The sequence below is a fragment of the Schistocerca gregaria genome, chromosome 2, assembly GCF_023897955.1.
Source record: "Schistocerca gregaria isolate iqSchGreg1 chromosome 2, iqSchGreg1.2, whole genome shotgun sequence".
NCBI classification, from domain to species: Eukaryota; Metazoa; Arthropoda; class Insecta; order Orthoptera; family Acrididae; genus Schistocerca; species Schistocerca gregaria.
This window is the reverse complement of record NC_064921.1, coordinates 425,331,064-425,343,521: the sequence shown is the minus strand read 5'-3', so window position 1 is coordinate 425,343,521 and position 12,458 is coordinate 425,331,064.

Sequence of the window (12,458 nt, the reverse complement as noted above, 5' to 3'; positions counted from 1 at the left end):
TGTGCTGAGAAATAATGGTAAGGAAAAAAACTGATACGTTAATTGCCTTTGAAATTAGCCAATCAAGTAACTGCACGTGCAATGTTAAGCAATGTCGTCAAACGTGGTTTTTCTATGGTTTCCTCAGACATAACATTTTGCTCATTACCATCCGAAAAAGGCGAGTTTTAACTGGTAATGAGCATTTCAACAAGTTGTAACTCATGGAACCACAGATGTCTCTGCATTACTGCATTTTAGCGCATGTAAGTGCTTCAGTTCGCACCCGCAACGATCTTACTGGCTTACTAAATCGGACACGGCGCAACGTATCGCAGTTTTTCTTAGTAATTATTTCTTATCATTACCTAACCTGTCCGGCTTTTACTGACCACCCAGTATGTTTGCCATCCATACTTATCAATTCATTTTCTATTATTCCTGAGTCTACCGCTTTTGACAAGTCTGTCAGCTGAATTTAAATGATTATGAATCTCGCTAGTTATTAATACGTCAACACAATGTGGAACAAATAGTTAGATGTGATAGGTCAATTTGATCGGAGAAATAACTGCTATTTGTTTGCCTCTCGCTGGGGAAAAAGGAACCGTTGGGGACAAAGACCTAGCAGGCTGTCAGCGTGAATATGAGGGGAAGGACGCCAGGGTATCAGGACACCTCGGCACTCAGCTCGAGTGAAGGTACGTAAATTCGGTGACAATACTTTAAAAGCTGGTAACATCTTCTGAGGGTGTCTAAAGGCATTGTCATAAAGCGAAATCATGGATGATTTTTATCTAAAGTCGTTTATCAAGAACTGCTTCGAATGCTTTGGGTAATTGGATAGCGGTATGTACATATATAGATGGCATACGTAAAGTATAAAGAGGCAGTGCATTCGCGGAATTGTCATTTGTACTTACATGATTGCTGTGAAAAGGTGGCCGACGAGATTATGACCGCACGACGGGAATTAACAGGCTTTGAACGCGGAATTGTGGTTGAAGCTAGACACATGGGACATCCCATTTCGCAAATCATTAGGGAATCCAATATTCCAAGAGCCACATTGTCAAGATTGCACCGAGAATACCACATTTCAGCATTACCTCTCACCACAGACAGCTCAGTAGCCGACGGCTTTCACTTGATGACTGAGAACAGCAGCGTTTGCTTAGAGCTGTCAGTGATAACAGACAAACAACACTGCGTGAACTGACAGCAGGGATCGATGAGAGACGTACTACGGACGTACACGTTAAAACAGAGTGGCGAAATTTGCGTTAGCGGGCTGTGGCAGAAGATAACTGACGCAAGTGCCTTTTCTAACAGCGCCTCTGCTGGTGTCGTGGCCTTGTCTGTTAGATCCGTGGCCTAGTCAGATGAGTCCAGATTTCAGTTGTTAAGAGCTAACGATAGGGTTCGACTGTGGCGCAGACCCCTCGAAGCCACGGACCCAAGTTGCCAATGAGGGCACTGTTCAAGCTGGTGGTAATGAAACGTCCCCTTAGAACAATTGTACACGACTGTGCTTAAACTGACACACAAACTTTTTTTGCGCAACGCAATCTGACTTTCAGTAATCCCTACAAGAGAATGGCCCTGACTAACATTAATCTATATGTTTCACAAATCACTTACCTCACAAAAATCTTCGTTACTCGAACTACTGCAATACAGCGAGCGCCACTACTGCCAGCTAACTAAAAGATTCAAACTTCGGAACTTACTAACTACTGATAGGCACAGTTAGCAAATGAAAGATTTTAATAGAGAACAAACAATGTATTTACCTTAATAGACATAATATATACAGCAGTTCATGACACCAATTCTTACAAATTTCAAAACTCCGCCATCTCTCTCCCCACGTCCACCACTGCTGGCGGCTCACCTCCAACTTCGCAAAGCTACGCGCTGTTAGCATCCAGCTGCAGCTGCCCAACACTACAATGGCAGACAACAATGCAAACCAGCCACAGACTGCACACGGCACAGCCAGTGATTTTTCATAGAGAGCGCTTCGTGGTGTTACCAGTAAGAAAACGTAAACAGCCTACTTACAGTAACTACATGGAATAGAATGGGTCCACTGATAGAACTGAGCCGATCATTTACTGGAATTGATTATGTTTGACCACCTGGAGACCATTTCATGTTCCCAAACAACAATGGAATTTTTATTGATGACCGTACGACATATCACTGGACCACAATTGTTCGCGATTGCTTTGAAGAACGTTCTGGATGTTTCGAGCGAATGATTTCACACACAGATTACCTGATATGAATCCAGTCGAACGTTTAATGAACAAAATTGAGTTGTCACTTGGTGTACAAATTCATGCAGCGGTAATCTCTCTCATATATGCACGGCTATAGAGGCAGCATCTTTCAGTATTTTTGCAGGGATTCTCCAACGACTTGCTGAGTGCGTATCACGTCGAGCTGCTGCGGAACGCTGGGCAAAACGAAATCGGACACGCTGTTAGGAGCTATCCCATGACTTGCCAACACAGTGGATAAAGGGCTCTTTGGAATTGTTTTGATCGCCGATGGTAAAAGAAACCTCCGGATAAAGTGTTGATTGAATATCTTGGTTATTACTGGTTAAACTGTAGGAATGTGGGGCTCAATTATACTGTTTTGATGTGCAGTCATTATTATACTAAATTTAAGGTTGAAAGTTAAGAGGCTGTGGTAGATGATTCCGTTTCACTGACCACTAGCCAGCGATTTGTGGTCGTCGCTAAATCGGTAGCTTATGGATGCAATGAAGCATGCTTCGTGGGAATAAGCAGTAAATTATGGTTGTTTTTTGTGTTCATTTACGTGGTGGTACGTTGAGCTGCATACTCTCCAAAGTGAATATATGGCATTACACTGTCCCTTTCTCCCTATACGCTATAGAAGGGATGATGTTTGCAGTTCTTAAACAAATTTCTGATCTTTCTCTCTAGACGGTACGTAGAGTATTTTTTGCTAGCCATTTTTCTATAAACAGTAGGTTGAAATGTTCGATTTTGTGGTACTTCTCTGTCTGAAAACTGCACAGACTGTGTCTTATGAGAGTCCAGTTATGATTTTATGATATGTCGAAGTTTACTTTCGAATTTACCCATAGGCTGCCTCTTCAAATGTCGAATCAGTGAAGCTGTTTTGCATATAGTGGCTGTGACATTTTCCATGTCCCTGAGTTACGTAGTGAGTGATTTTTCGACCGACGTAGCATAATAGGCGACTTAATCATATTCTTATACCTCAAGTTTTTCTTGAGCGTGTGGCTTTACCATATGTTGCATACTGCTTAAGAATTTTATGACATGTCTCTTTAGATCAGAGTGCTTTCGTTGATTTAATATGTTTTTCTCATCTTTTGTACATTCTCGAAGGATACGGAATATTACATTTAAGTTCAACAGATGTCATTATAATTTCCAACGTTCCAGTCGCCACCCAGTTCCTATCACTCCTTCTAGGAACTAAGCGGCAACCACTGTTTATTTTGCTTAAGATAGGAACAGTCATATTACAAACTCTATTTGATCAAATTGCTTCTAACTGAAATAGAAATAGAATTATGGAATCGCATACGTATCTGGACGGTTACACATACTTTTACCTTCATTGTCCCATGAAGCTTCCGTACAACCCTCCTTAAAGCCATCTTATACAACTAAATTTCGTGTGAACTTGTACCTGTAATGCGACTATTCTTATCGAAAGGTTATTGTTTATTATGGATCACATGTACTAATACTGTCTGCAGCTTAAATTCTGAACAACTTTTTGCTAAGCGTATCAACAATAAAATCGCCCAATGGTGAAGTGACGTCGTTACTAGTGCACATGTGTCGTAAATACCTGCAGAGCACAGACGTTCCCTATTACTAATCTTAATGCTTATAGCTTTCTTTTGTAGACTGAGGTTAAGTGACTCGTCCCAATGTAGACATTTACGTCGGTACTTCCACTCCCGTCTGCCTTCACATTACGCTGAGGCGCTGCGCCTGTGGCCCGGAGACATGTGGGTCAGTGGACTGCATCTTATCAGGCAGTGCATGTCTGCATCTCGAAAGCGATCCGTTCTGACGAGTGGACATTGATCCGGCTGCTTGTCTCTTCGTATCTGCTGAGATAGGGAACGCCTACAAAGCAAGTAAATGTCACTGAACTCCTCAGACGTTTTTATTTCAAAGTTACGTCACTCCCCACTGTTCTTAAACAATGGGAGTGAAATCTTGTATGAGAGGGTTTAATTTTTCAAAGCAGTCACATGGAAATAACGGTAAGGCTGTTGGTTCTTACATCTCTGGAACCTCTTTCATCAGGAACAGGTAGGGCCTGTAGGCCACCTGGAATATCAAAAATCCGGAAATTGAGAAAAAAATTGTTTGACGTAAGTCAAAGGCCATAAACAATCTCTTTTTCTTACGTAAAGATACGAATTATTATTCACTGAAACAACAACTAACATTGTTTCGAGCAACAATACTAAGTCGTTAATGTACATAAGCGTCACACAGTTGTTTTACTAGCGTAAGTTCAATCGAGTTTTGTACAACTTGCGTTCAAAGCAAATCATCATTCGTTGAGCCGCGTTGATGCCTTTATATGTGTCATGTTGTCTTCAGGCTCAGTGCCAACTCAATCCATCATCACCTTCGTCACTGTCACCTCACCAACAGAGATAATTTCGTCACGAGATATCATTTATACATTACCATATTGCCAACCACAGCAAGTACCCAGAAATCACATATGTTATTAGTAAAATATATACGTACGTCTTCATTATACTGCAACTACTCGTTGTAAAGTCGGACAGCATAACATTGGCAAAACCTAATAACATTACAAAATTCTAATGTAAACTTTTACAGTGATGAGCATTGGTTTCACAAGAAACAATTATATGTTCTAACTGAGGTGATTATAACGCCACTAAATTGTATTTTTTTGACTTTTGTAGCACCGATTCTAACATTTTTCTGATACATTATCTTAATTATGTATTTTTTTTACAGATCATAATCGATCATAATACCATTTAGTATGAATAAAAATAATTGTGATCTACTTCTTTTATTCTGATTATCGTTATTATATTCCAATAGCTTTTTCGTATAAAATTAGTGTCAGATAAACTTTTTATCTGTGAATGAATGACAGCGAGAGATCGGCCAGAGTGGCGGAGCGGTTCTAGGCGCTTCAGTTACGAACCGCGCGGCCGCTACGGAGCAGTTTCGGATCCTGCCTCTGGCATGGATGTGTGTGATGCCTTAGGTTAGTTAGGTTTAAGTAGTTCTAAGTTCTAGGGGACTGATGACCTCAGATATTAAGTCCCATAGTGCTCAGAGCTATTTGAACCATTTGACAGCTACAGGAAGAATATACAAACAATAAATGTCACAGCAGTTGCAAATAGCAGACATACGGCTTCGATATTGCACTCAAATAACCGCTTCATTACAAGTCAAACATGCAGTTTGTCTCTGTACTAAAAGACTATTTAACCACTGAGAGTAGGCTGAACATTGGCTGAGTTCGTCTAAGCTCTGCGTAAGCCTCTTATTTAAAATGTCTGCCGTCGACCTGTACCAGAACGACGAAGATGAGCGTCTTACACAACGTCAGCAACTAGGCAGTCTAACTCACAACACAATCCCTAACTGGACAAGAAATTCTTCTCAACCAATTTAAGAAAATAACGGAATACTTGATCCTGGAAGCCGGAACATAGAATTTAAATCTCTCTCTTCCTGACTGCGACTGAAGTCCATTATCCACAGCGCAACCTCGCTCCATGACCTGTACGACGTCAGCCAAGGACCAAGGTGCCTCTGCAGTAGTGGTATTGTCTTTAACAGCGGATATCCCTCCAACACCAACATCTCATGTCACAGAAAACCACATTTGCACGTCTCGAGTCGAAAGGGTTTACTGGTGGCTGAGTGCATAGCCTCTGTACACAAGACAATAGTGTGTGTGTGGGGGGGGGGGGGAGGGGAGTGAGGGAAAGGCGAGGGGGGGCGGAGGGGATTCCGATATCGCACACCACTCTAAAAAGAAATATAAGTACGCTTAACCCTTCCCTGCCCGACAGTACTTAAAACTTCCATTCACTTTCTACAGACATAAAAGAGAGGAGAGACGTCAGCGACAGACTGTCGAATCGTCGTCATAAGAATTTGAGCTCTGCTGACATATAGGTACAATATTGTAAATGATTTGATGTTTATACTCGGGTTTCGTATTCCTTTAATTAATGTAAACAGATATTACTGATTCAGTATGAAAATAACTCGATCAGAAACGATGAATATCTTCTGATGGGGTTCAGAAGTCCCACTTGTGATTTACTCATAAAGTAAAAAAATATACGTATTACAACACACTACTCAGATTTTAGTTGCTTTCGTAAAATCATTCCCAAATACTAAATCTTATGGCACTGTTTTTCATAGTTGGGGCAGGAGAGGGTTGAATTTGGTTTACAAACAACGTCATTGAACTATGAATCATGTGATTTTCTCTAACGAGTCCTAGTGACCAACAACACGCTTGCTGACATAATGTCACATCTATGTGCAGTCTATGTGGCAGCAAGTGTGATCACATGCCACACATAGCGATTAGTGTTCTGATTTCCGTGTGCTACACTATTTTGGATGCAGAATTCTATTTCTGTGTTCATTGTTGATAAATTATTTCTTTTTGAAACAGCAGTTGTATAGCTGCATTTTGTTTTCATTTAGTTTCTTTGCATTTAATTTCTTTTCCCGACAACTTTTCGGTATACATCAAGGAGCGCTTGAGGGTGGGGCTGTGAACCAAAAACTAGTCACGAAAAAATGAAGTACAATTGGATCAAAATAAGCAAATCTCCTACACATGGCCACTTACAGCTTCGATTAAAATGTGTTTCCTTGGATAGCTCCATTTTCGATCTATTCTAATGATCTATTTCACCTTGAAACCTTCCCGTCTAATATTGGATGAACGTTTGCTTGCTGACTGAACGCTGCGTCTCTTAAAATCTTTTAACTGCTGCTCTGTCAAGACTACCTGCTGATTATTACGACGAAACATAAAATGTGTTGTCGCCGTGGCCCTCAGTCGTTACCTGAAATTATTAAGACTGATTCTTACCTTTAATTATTTATACTGGATCGCCATCTGACTGCTACAGCAAACTGTGGAATGAATATACTTACTTCTCTTTAACATAATTATAAGCTGCTGGTGGAGTTTCATAATACTTTGTGACTGGAATTCTTTAAGTTGAAGTTAATTTAGATTTGATAAAAGCTGAAGCTCAGTTTAGACTTTTCTTTTAAGATAACAATAAATTCCGTAAAGCATTTACGTGAATGATTTTGGGATAGAAAATTCTTAATGCATTTAATCTGGTAGAAGTTAACTATATTCTGAGAACGATCTTGACAAACAATTACAAGGGGTATAGTTCTTTACAAAAATTCTTAAAAAGTAGCGTTGCGCTACATACCTAATTTTCCATCAAAATTACATAACTATATTCTGAGAACGATCTTGACAAACAATTACAAGGGGCATAGTTCTTTACAAAAATTCTTAAAAACTAGCATTGCGCTACATATAGCGAGTGGCTGGCGAGCACACCGCTTCTTTCAAAGTGTTAATTCATACCTCGCTTACAGCGACCTCCTCTCATGTCTCGCTAGCTACGACTGCCTCGTCTCACATCTTACTCGCAACTGCTCGCTTCCAACGCTCAATGCTACCAAAGTGCGGTCTCGCCGCCAACAATGGTTTTTGGTGCAGACAGTCCCTGCTACCATTACAGATGTATTACTGCGCGCTGTTTCCCGCTCTTTCTCAAAATGTATCTATGCGCGGTTTCCCGCTCTTTCTCAATAATACACAATGCAATTTAATTAACAAAACAATTTAAATAAGAAACAGTTCAGATAATTACATGCTAAAACAGTTTAAATACGCCTATTACATAATTACAACCTCTTATCGGATAACCCATTCAGATATTTCTTTGATTCTATTTTATTAACTATTTCGAAATTATAGAATTACATCCACTGACGTCCTTGTGGCGGTCCAACTTAACAGAAACATGAAAGTACATATAGTGATCCTAAGTGCAACCAATCCGAAAGCTAGCAGCCGCTTTTGAAAATTTTATTGGCTGAGCTGGGATGATTGCACGTAATGCGACAATTCTTCCTCTACGAATATTGTTTATTTTGGGTCACGTACGACTCATATTGCCTGTAACTGAAGTTCCTACCTGCTTTTTGATAAGCGTACCTCCAATGAAAGAAGTCTGCAACCAACTCTTCCCTAATTAGAGCGATTGTGTCATAAATATCTGCAATGCACAGACGTTCCATATTGCCAATCTTACTGCTTATAGCTTACTGCTGGTAATCGGACTGAATGACTATTTCCAATGCAGGTGTCAACGTCGGTACCTGTAATCCCGCCAGATAACGCTCAGACGCCGAGGCCGTGGCCCGGTGACATGTGCGTCAGTGGACTGCATCTTATCGGACAGTGCGTATCTGCATATAGGAAGCACTCGGTAGTAACGAGTGGACGTTGAGCCTGTTGCTTGTCTGTTCATATCTGCTGCAGATAAAGAACGCCTACTGAGCAAGGCAATGTCACTGCACTCTTCAGATGTAGCTGCGTCAGTCCGAGTGTTCTAGAACAACGGAGCTGAAGTATTGTATAAACAGGTTTGATGTCCAAAGCAGTAATTTAGAAATAAGAGTAATGCCATTCATTATGTTATCACTAGCGTTCTAAAGCGCAGTCTAACTTCTTTCATCCGTATTAGCTGGGGCAGTAGGTCATCCGAATCATCGAAAATCTGGAAAGTCAGAAAAATGAGTATGGCACAAGGCAAATGGCATGAACACATATGTTATACACTTATTCATTTTAGTTAGATTCGCAAGTATTTTTTCTGCAGCGCAATCACGCAAGCATTTGACCAGTGTTAGTTAGACCGAAGTTGTTTCCAACTTGAGTTTTAAATAAACCATTATTTCGTCCAGCTGCTGTCAGCCTTTGTATGCATCGTTATATCTTTAGACTGAGCGCCAGCTTCTTCAGCTAATCCACTATATCTGTCGCTAATGCCTACAGACGGTTAAACGTCGATACTTTCATCAGAAAGCATACTTACATTACAATTTTATTGTCTCAACAAAAAAAAATGATAAATTCTGCTGGTAAAATATAGTCATGTCTGATGTCTACTGTTTCTAGGCCAAAACTAGCTCCTCGCTAAACCATACGACACTAATTCTCTAGCATTTCGGTGCCTAGCAAAGTCACAATATTTCTATATACAATTTTGTTGTGATTAGTGTTTATAAGAATGGTTTACGTAAATAATAATATATAAATTCTTATTCACATAATCTCAGCTTTGAACCAGTCCAGTTTAAATGCGTGCAATCGTTCTTCAACATGAATACAATAAATAGTTCCTTTATGCCGATTAGTAAAAAAATGAAGGCTGAAGAAACAGAAATTGTCGAATTTTATTAAGACAGGAAAGATTCTGAATACGATATCCCGAATGTTGGACACTGTTTCAGGAAAATAACTTTTGGGAGAGAAACTAGCGGCTGTATTATATATGAATGCACGGCTTCGTGGTGACATGTACTGATAAATTTATCTCATAATCTTACGCCGTTGTCAAGCGGTGACTGTCTTTTGATTGCTTCTACCTTCCTTAGCAGGAAGCAGCAACCAAGAGAGTGTCAGCATTTGGCAATGGCAGAGGAGTACTCGGCCGAAAGCTCGTACATTTTGAACCATTTGACGCGACTTGAAGCGTGAGAGAATTTCATGAATGGGTGTGTGTCGAAAACAAAACATTGAGCTGTAAATTTTAACCGTCAATAAACGGATAAGAGTGAAAATTGCAGTGGAGTGGGCAAATGCTAAAATCAGTCATTGTGGAGAATTATAGAAACAACAGTTAATGCCAATGAAAAAAAAAAGATACATCACCATAAGTAGCGTTCGGCGCACAAACCATGCCACAAATAAGATCTTAGAAAAAAATTATAATATTTTAACCACTTGTTTCAAGGAGATGATGTTGAGTTGCTTGAATGTGCCGAGATTTAAATACCAAGTATTGGCCAGGAGCTCCTAGTAAGGACCTGACTTTTGATGAAGGTAAAATTAGGAAGTTAGCCTGCATAATTCCCTATCAGGAAAGGCATGCAATTCAAGAAAATAAAGACCCAGATATACTACTTCCTCTGAAGCACATCTTGGGCACAGTTGGAATATTTTCCAGTGAATGTGCAAGGGTTTTCTTCCATATGAATCTTACAATTATTTCATATAGGTCACATATGCTGGTATAGAGAACTTCTGCTCCGCTGTTCATCAGGGTGACGCAGTATCTTTTAACTCAGTTCAAACCTAACGAATACGTAGACATTGATATGAAAAGCAAGAAGCGATCTAGAAACGATGAGTGTACGTCGGAGGACACGTCAAAATTCTGGAAGTTGCTGGAATACCATCTTCTTTGAGTGTACCAGTAGCTTTTCTTTCTCTCTAGAAAAAAATACCTCGACGGTGACTAACTCTTGTATGAAGTTGCTCGGCTTGTTAGTGTATCAACGCAGACAATCCAACGTGTCTGCAAGGAATTGTGCTCACTCGCGGTCTTAAACGATTGGACTTGAGAGTTCAGATCAGGGCAGAACTGGTCTTGGTTTGGTTTGGGGATGTTTTTAGTGCACTCAATTAGGCTCAGTCATTCATTTAACCGTAAAGAACAAGGATGTTTTCCAGAAACTCTAGACCCCTTCTTCAACATTTTCGTGATGAGTACACGGCGGATGTTCCCATCTTCTAATTAGTATTCGCAGGGCAGCACACACACTGTATTTTCCTGGTTTGACGAACACTAATTCATCCTATAGCTCCTCGACTCGTCCGCTTATTCACCCGACCTTACTCTCACAGAAGCGGTTGGAGTAATGAGGAGAAAGCTTGCCGCAATTTAGCAGCAATCATCAATGAGTGAGCACGTGTATCACTCCTGAAGCAACTTGAGGACTCTCTTCCTCGCCAAACTGAAGCCACTGTCCACTCTAGAGGCGGCATTAGACGGTATTAGCGTGACGTCTTCTGTAGTTCCTTGTACGTTTACGGAAACTAAGGGTATACCATTTAAATCCCATTACATGCTCGTTATGGGTTCCTGTTGAATTACATTTGAGCCTTCAGGGTCGCTTATTTATACTTTTTTTCCCTAAGGCTGTGATATAGTTCGTCTGGTGGAGACAAATGGAGCGCTGTTTAATAATTACAAATACAACGTTAGCTTTCCTCAGCCCGCTTCGACACCAACACACAAGCCACTAGGCACTGTTATAATTCCTGGTACTCTCCCTTTGCCTCCCTAAATAAATTATTCTCCCGTGCCTCCTTGTATAATTCCAAAAAGGCATCCTCCAACCAGCACATCTCATTCCTAATCTGCCAGGTCTCCACTGTTGTTTTTAGTGTATATTAATGACTAGTGAACAACGCATACGGTTGTCTCGAGAGTATCACACCCGATTCGAGAGGCTGAACAACCGCTACCTGGGCTGCGTCACCACTGCAGACGCTTAGCAACAACAGGACCATCCTCGTACCCCAGGATATCCTGGTGTATTCGCCACTTGTAGAATAAAATTTCTCTATCACCCCTTCCCTCATTCCGAGAACGCACAATCGACAAGAAACACCACCAGTAATAACGGCTCTAAAAATAACAACTCTGCAAAAAAATAATAACGGCTAATATCCGTATGGCAATAAAAATACATATTATCTGATATACTAAATTAAAAGACCAACAAATTAAAATTATACAACTCACTTATGCGACCTTTACCTATATGGCACATCATGCACCTTCCGTTGCTCACCAGTTCTTTTTATCCTTTACGGTTTTATGCGACTGGCGTGTATAACAAACGTTTTGGTGGAGAACTGTATCTGAGTGTTGACTGGTGAGATCATTTCCACAACCTGATATGGTCCCTGGTATTTTGTTAAAAATTTATTCGTTTTCATCTCTGCCTTAAGGGACTAGTGACCATTATCCAGGCGTACACCACCTCAAATTACGACAAGCCCATTGCATAATGAACCTTCGAATTATAGGTACAGAATACATGAGTTAATAGGGGCATCCCAATCGTCATGCCTTTGACCTACGTAATAGCTCAACACCTCTGCAATTATCTTGTGCACGCGTGCTGTTCCCCCACTGGTCTGCTGATGAAAAGGACATGTTGATAACTTCCATATATGCAACAAACGGCATAGTTGTTTCATTAAATCCGAGACAAAATTCGTACCATGGTCCTTAATTATGGTATCAGACACACCATACTTCAATATCCAGTTGTTTACTGATGCCTGCGCTACAGTACTAACCCATTGGT